The following is a 6,466-nucleotide window of genomic DNA, read 5'->3' as shown; positions in this document are numbered from 1 at the left end:
AGCAAGCAAGCAATGACAGTGCAAATGGATGAGTGCTCAAGAGCTGCTGGTGTAGAGGAGCTTGGGATGTCTGATCTGGGGAGAGGAATGTCCCCACTTTTGTGGACTTCTCCTCCCCCCCTCCTGCCGTTGCCAGACCACCAACCCTTGAAAGGCAGTAAAACATGGAGGTGAAGAGTATGAGCTCTGTCTATACTGCCTGGTGTTATTTAACCCCTGCTCATCAGTTTTCTCATTTATGTAATGGGGATGATAATACTAGTATGTACATCATAGGATTGTCATGAAAGTAAAGTATGTGACTACATAACATGTGCTTGCGAGTGCCTGGCACACAGTGTGTGTTCAACGCATGTAACTTGTCACCATGTGTTACACCCAATATTTACTTGTTTATTCATTTTCTCTCTCTCTTTCTCTGTCTCCGCACTAGATTAGAACTTTCCTGAGCAGGGACTTTTTTACTGTTTGGTGCAGTATTCTCAGGGCCCAGAAGAGTCACTAGCACACTATAGGGCACTTACTAAATATTGTGTATTTCCTACATGATAATTAATATTATACTTGGCTTGAATTATTTTAATAACCTCCTTCCTGGTCGCCTTCCAGCCTCTATATCCCTGCAATAATTTTACTCCCCTGCCTAAACCTTTTTTAAAAAAATATTATATATATTCTTTGTTTTTTAAGATTTATTTTGCTTATTTATTTGAGAGAGAGAGAGTGTGAGCATGCATGGGAGTGGGAGGAGGGTCAGAGGGAGAGAATCTCAAGCAGACTTCCATGCTTCCAAGCCCCCGACACGGGGCTCAATCTCACAGCCCTGAGATCATGATCTGAGCCGAAATCAAGAGTCAGATGCTTACCAACTGAACCACCCAGGCACCCCTCTCCTGCCTACACCTTTTATTTTTTTATTTTTATTTAAATTCAGTTAACTGGCATATAGCCATTAGTTTTTAGTATAGTGTTCAATGATTCATTAGTTGCCTATAATACCCAGTGCTCATCACATCATGTGCCCTCCTTAATGCCTAAACCTTTTAAAGGCTCCTTTCTCCACAAATCAAGAGTCCACACTCTCCCTCTTTTGTACAACTGCTCCACCCCACCCCCCGCCTCCGCCTGCCCCGATGTGGATGGCTTTGTCACTTGCCCTTGCGCTATCCCTGAAACCACCTGGCACAGTTCACTTGCTGTCCTGGCTCTTGCTTTTTCTCCTCCAACCACAGCCTGTGTTTTATTTTCTTTCTGTATAACGTGCTTTCTCCTATTTCCCCCTCATTTAGAATCCTAATTATCTTTCAAAGTCTATTTCACATTGTCCTTCAAGGAGAACCTCTCCTTGATCCCTCCTATAACACTCAATTTCTCCCCTTTGTGTGTCTATTTTAGCATTTGCTCCTTCTTCCTTGTGTTAGCATTAGCTGTGTATGCATCTGCCTCCTGTTTAGACTGCAAACTCATTTAGGGCACTAACTGTGTCTTTTTCATATCTTTATATTTGCCACCTATCCTAGTATCGGTCATGTAAGGGGCACTTAATATGTGCCTGTTGAACAGCCTCAGTAACAAAGTTCCTGTCACCCCAAAGTTACTTGAATTTTGCACCTGCTTATGGTCTTCATATCTCACATCCTAGCCGGTGAGTATCTTGATTATTTAATTCCTTCTTCATGTTCTGCCTTTGAACGTGAGCTCAAGGATGGGAACCCTGTCTATCTTGTTTATTCTTGAGTCCCTAGTGCCTAATAGCATCTGGTATGAACAACTGGTCAAGTGATATTTGGGGAATGAATTCCAACCGGCTCTGAATTGCAGCTTGTTTGTGGGAGGAGTCTGACTCTCTCATGTGGAGTTGCTCATCACTTTCTCCCATCCCTCCTCCACCCTCATTTCTACTTTCTGACCCTCTTGGTGCGGGTCTGACCTCTGTATGCCCAACAACCAATTCTAGGTACATTTCTGCTCCATAGTTGTTGTTGTTGTTGTTTTTTAATTTAGTGAGAACATTGCTTTTACAAACATTTATATATTTGAAGTGATATTATCACCTCAAAAACAATCACTTATGTCTGTCATGTTGAACTTTTAAAAAGCGAATTCTTAGTAGTATTCACAATATTGAGAGATGGTTCACCTTGAATAGAATGAATTTCTAAAAGCTTTACTTTGATCGCCTGAATTAGATGAAAAAAAGTGAATTGTTATTGGAATTACCAGATTTTTTTTTCTATTGTTGCACCCGATTCCACGAATATAACACTGGCATTATTTCACCATGTGTGACGTTCTCTGGGTGGTGCTATCAAATAAACAGTTGCCACTTCACTCTTAGCATGTGTGCAAGAAAACTTGGAATTGACAAATGTACTAGGCATGGTTTTCCAGAAAAACACAGCCAGGCAATAGAAGATTATATATATTCATGGAAGAGATGTATTATAAGGAGTTGGCTCACATGATTATGGAGGCTGGTTAGTCCCAAATCCTCATGGCTGATGTCTCAGGCTGCCATAGAAACAGGAAGAGCTCATGTTCCATTTCAAATGCTTTCAGGCAGGGGGCATTCTCTCTTACTCGGGGCAGGGGTGGAGTGAGATGGTCAGTGTTTTGTTTTATTCGGGCCTTCAACTGATTGGACGAGGCTCACCCACATTAGGGAGAACAATCTGCTTTATTGAGTCAGCCAATCCAAATATTAGTCTCATTCAAAAACATCCTGACAGACACAGCCATGAAAATGTTTGACCAGGATTGTATTTTATTTTTTTTAAGATTTTATTTATTTATTAGATTGAGAGAGATGGAGAGAGAGAAAGAATGAGCAGGGGGAGGGGCAGAGAGAGAAGAAGATTCCCCGCTGAACAGGGAGCCCAGGATCATGACCTGAGCTGAAGGCAGATGCTTAACCAACTGAGGCACCCAGATGTCCCTGACCAGGATTTTAGACAGTGTTCTTAAAGTCACTGATGACCTTTGAGTTGGATGCTGATGCTCCCTGAGCAGATTTGTGTCTGCTTTTTATGTTGTCAGTGACATCACCATGGTTCTTAGGGCAGATGGTAAATGCTGATAACCATTTTGTGCATGTTACGGTTTTGTCATTAACTTTATTGAAAAAGAGAAAGATATTTTCATTTTCATGACTCATGCACTTTCTTTTTTTGTGGAACTCATTGCTACTGAGGGTTTATTGAAAAATAAAAAATAAAGATGCAATCGCAGTTAAATAGTTGTAGATTGATACTACATGGTAAGTGGAAAAGTTGCTGCAGCAAGGCTGATCCCATTACTGTCTATGAACCCTGGAGCAAGACTGCTGCCTTCTAGATCCTGTACATTGTGTCTGCCACTCCTACTTTCCCCACTGACCTGGAGCCTGGTGGCCTGTGGCTTCCTGCACCTTGCAGGCCATGGCACAACTGGCAACAGCAGAAACACTGAGTCTGTATCTTCCCACCATCCCAGAGGGGGAATGACTCTCCTCCATTGCTTGTGTCTGTGTACATTTCAACGTCAAGGGGGAGCTGCATGCGGTGTCCCTGAGAGGGCTGCACTGGGTTGGGAAAGGATTGGGAAGGAGAGGCAGGTCAGCCCTCATCATCTCCTAGATTTAGCCTGGTGTTTAAGTGAAAACTCACTTGCTCACTGCACACGTCACTCACACACTAAGAGATGCAATTGTGGCAGAAGCTGGAAGTACAAGCCAAGGGATACTGATCTGATCTTGGCTTCTTTTAAAGCAATTCTTAGTAGGACTCCATTAAGCAGTGACAAACTAGGCAGGACACCAGGACGACAGGGGGCAACTGGCACCGTCCATGACAAACAGAGCATTTGGTCACTTTACTTACAGGAGCTTTATCCTTGGGTTCTAAGGGATGCTTTGATCTCAGCCCAGTTTTAGAGTAGTTTCTCCATTTGGGGATTCCATGTTTGTGTGGTGTCAGCTTCCAGGGCTTGTAGGAGCATGGGAGCATAGGTGGAGACTCTGCCACAGTAGATTTGGGGTCCTCCAAGAGTTGCAGCAGAAAGCTGCTCAGTGCTCCTTCCTCAGGTGGGTGGAAGGGAGGGGTTTCCCAAGGGGATCACCCATTCTCTGGTCTTACCTTGATGTAGAAAGCCCAATTTTAGCTCCCAGTGTATGTGGGGCCTGAGGCCTCCATTCCCGTCCCCACGGAGGCCTTAAATCCACTTGTTGCTGTGGCTTCTCTCCTTGTTTCTGGTCCCTTGTGACTTCCCTGTCCCAGCCTCCTTCCCAAATGCAACTCAGCTACCCATGAAATGGGTATTTAACAAGTACTGAAACTAGAACTTCTATATGTTTGAATAGGAGCTGGGGGAGGCAGAGTGCTAAGGGTGTCCCCCTCCCTCCCAGACACCGAGCCCCCAGGCCTCCTCTGCTTGTCCTTGAGTAGATGACACCAAGTGATTGTGGACATCAGATGGATATAGGGGTGTTAGTCTCCCTTGCTAATTGGGGAGAATTTTTTTTTCTTTTTAAGAGAGAGTACACACGAGCAGGAGGGAGGGTCAGAGGAAGAGGGAGAGAGAGAATATTAAGCAGGCTCCTTGCCCAGCGTGGAGCCCAATGCAGGGCTTGAGCTCTTAATCCTGAGATCATGACCTGAGCCTAAATCAAGAGTCAAAAGCTTAACTGAGTGAGCCACCCAGGTGCCCCCAGGAGAACTTCTTGAGGGTAGAAACTTCTAGCACAGGGCTGAGCCCAGTGGAGGATTCCATTGGGAAGGCAGGGCAGGAGAGATTCCTACTTACATCACATGGTAGAGGCTACAACTCTGCTTTTGACCTTGGCAGGAGGGAGGAGTGTTTTGTATCTGAGAAGTTTGGTAAGATTCTCAATACCTCTTTGGACAGAGAAAGGAAGTTCCAGGATTTTCTTAACATTGTCATTCATTCATTCATTCATTCATTCGTTCATTCATCCACTCTTCCTTCATTCCCCAAACATTTTTAACATCTACACCTAGTGTGTAGCTGAAACACTAGCTCTGACTCCAATCCTTCCAGGTTAGGGAGAAGAGCTGCCCCTGAATGGGGAGGACAACACCAATAGACCACTTCCATAGCTCAGGGTCCGAGTGGCCTGAGACTGAAAGGGTTCAAAACCTCAGGGGTCCTGTGGGTCTATCTGGACACCAACAGGACAAGGCTGGGACCCTGGATATAGATGGGATGGTTGAGCCCCCATCCATGTGGCAGAAAGGCAAGGCAAGAAGGAGCTATTAATCCTTTTATAATTGATTGACCGAGTCCAGTGTCAACCACTACTTCCAGTGTCTCCTGGACGTGAGAACAGAGCTTGCAGCCTAGCTTCTTGCCAGGCTGGCCAGAGCACCTGATTCTCTGCTGCTCCAGCCTCGAGGGTCTCCAGCGTATGGCCCCGGGCAGGAGTAGTGCCCACTTGCCCCTTCCACCTCCCTGCAAACACCCACACATACTCATACACATGCACACACACATACATACACGTCTCATCCACACAAGCTGCAGGAGTGTTTTGTAATCCTGGTCAGGCCTGGGCAGGATAGGATGGCAGCTCTCATACTTCCCTCTGGGTCACCATGGTTTCAGCCATACAGAAGATGTGGATGTAAAAAAATGTGAAATATGAATACGTTAATGGATGAGTGAATGAAGGGATGAATAATTTAGGAAAAACCTGGAACTTCCTTCCTCTGTCCAAAGAGGTATGGGAAAGCTTGCAGAACTTCTCAGATATAAAGCACACTCCCTGTGGCATCAAGGTAGGATGGGAGAGTGGGGGAGTGCTCCTGGTGAAGCCTCTTCCCAGCTGGGGGCCTCCTGTCTCCTGGACTTCTGTCAGAGGGCTCCGGGTTGGTGACATGCCCCCTCAGGGCTCCTTCTCTCTACTTGAATCCAGCTTGGCTTCCAAAAGCAGGCTGACTTTGCCTGGAAACACATGGAGCCAGGCACACTTTGGTTACAAGACTCCAAAGGCAGCAGCGGCTATGGGTATGAGATGGGTACGGTACACGGTGGCCCGTCCTGTCATCAACAAGGACATGGGGCAGATGGCAGAGGTGGGCAGAGCAGGTCGCTGGCCTGGAAAGAGGCAGTGAGTGGTAACATCCTTTCTGCCCTGATCCTGGGGGCCACACTCCCTTGTCAGTTACATGACTGCGATAAGCCAACTACTGCAAGATTTGTGCCCCTGTCGCCATGAGGCATGATGCTGTAGGGGAAAGAGCACAGAAATAAGAGTCAAGACACCTGAGTTCTAGTCCTGATTCTTTCACTGCCTTTTGTGTGACTTTGAGGTAAGTACTTGACCTCCTTGAACCTTGAACCCCTTGAAAAATGGGAATAGCCAAACTTACTTCATCTCTTTCTTAGGGGAGATGGGACCCTCCCAGGTTAGAATGTTAGCTGGAAGTCCTTCCTAGTGTCTGGTGTCACCCTCACTCTTATCCACTTAAAC

This window comes from Leptonychotes weddellii, chromosome 2, assembly GCF_054177405.1.
Source record: "Leptonychotes weddellii isolate Sample4059 chromosome 2, ASM5417740v2, whole genome shotgun sequence".
Classification (NCBI taxonomy): Eukaryota; Metazoa; Chordata; class Mammalia; order Carnivora; family Phocidae; genus Leptonychotes; species Leptonychotes weddellii.
The sequence above is the reverse complement of the archived record's forward strand: the minus strand, read 5'-3'. Positions refer to the sequence as shown.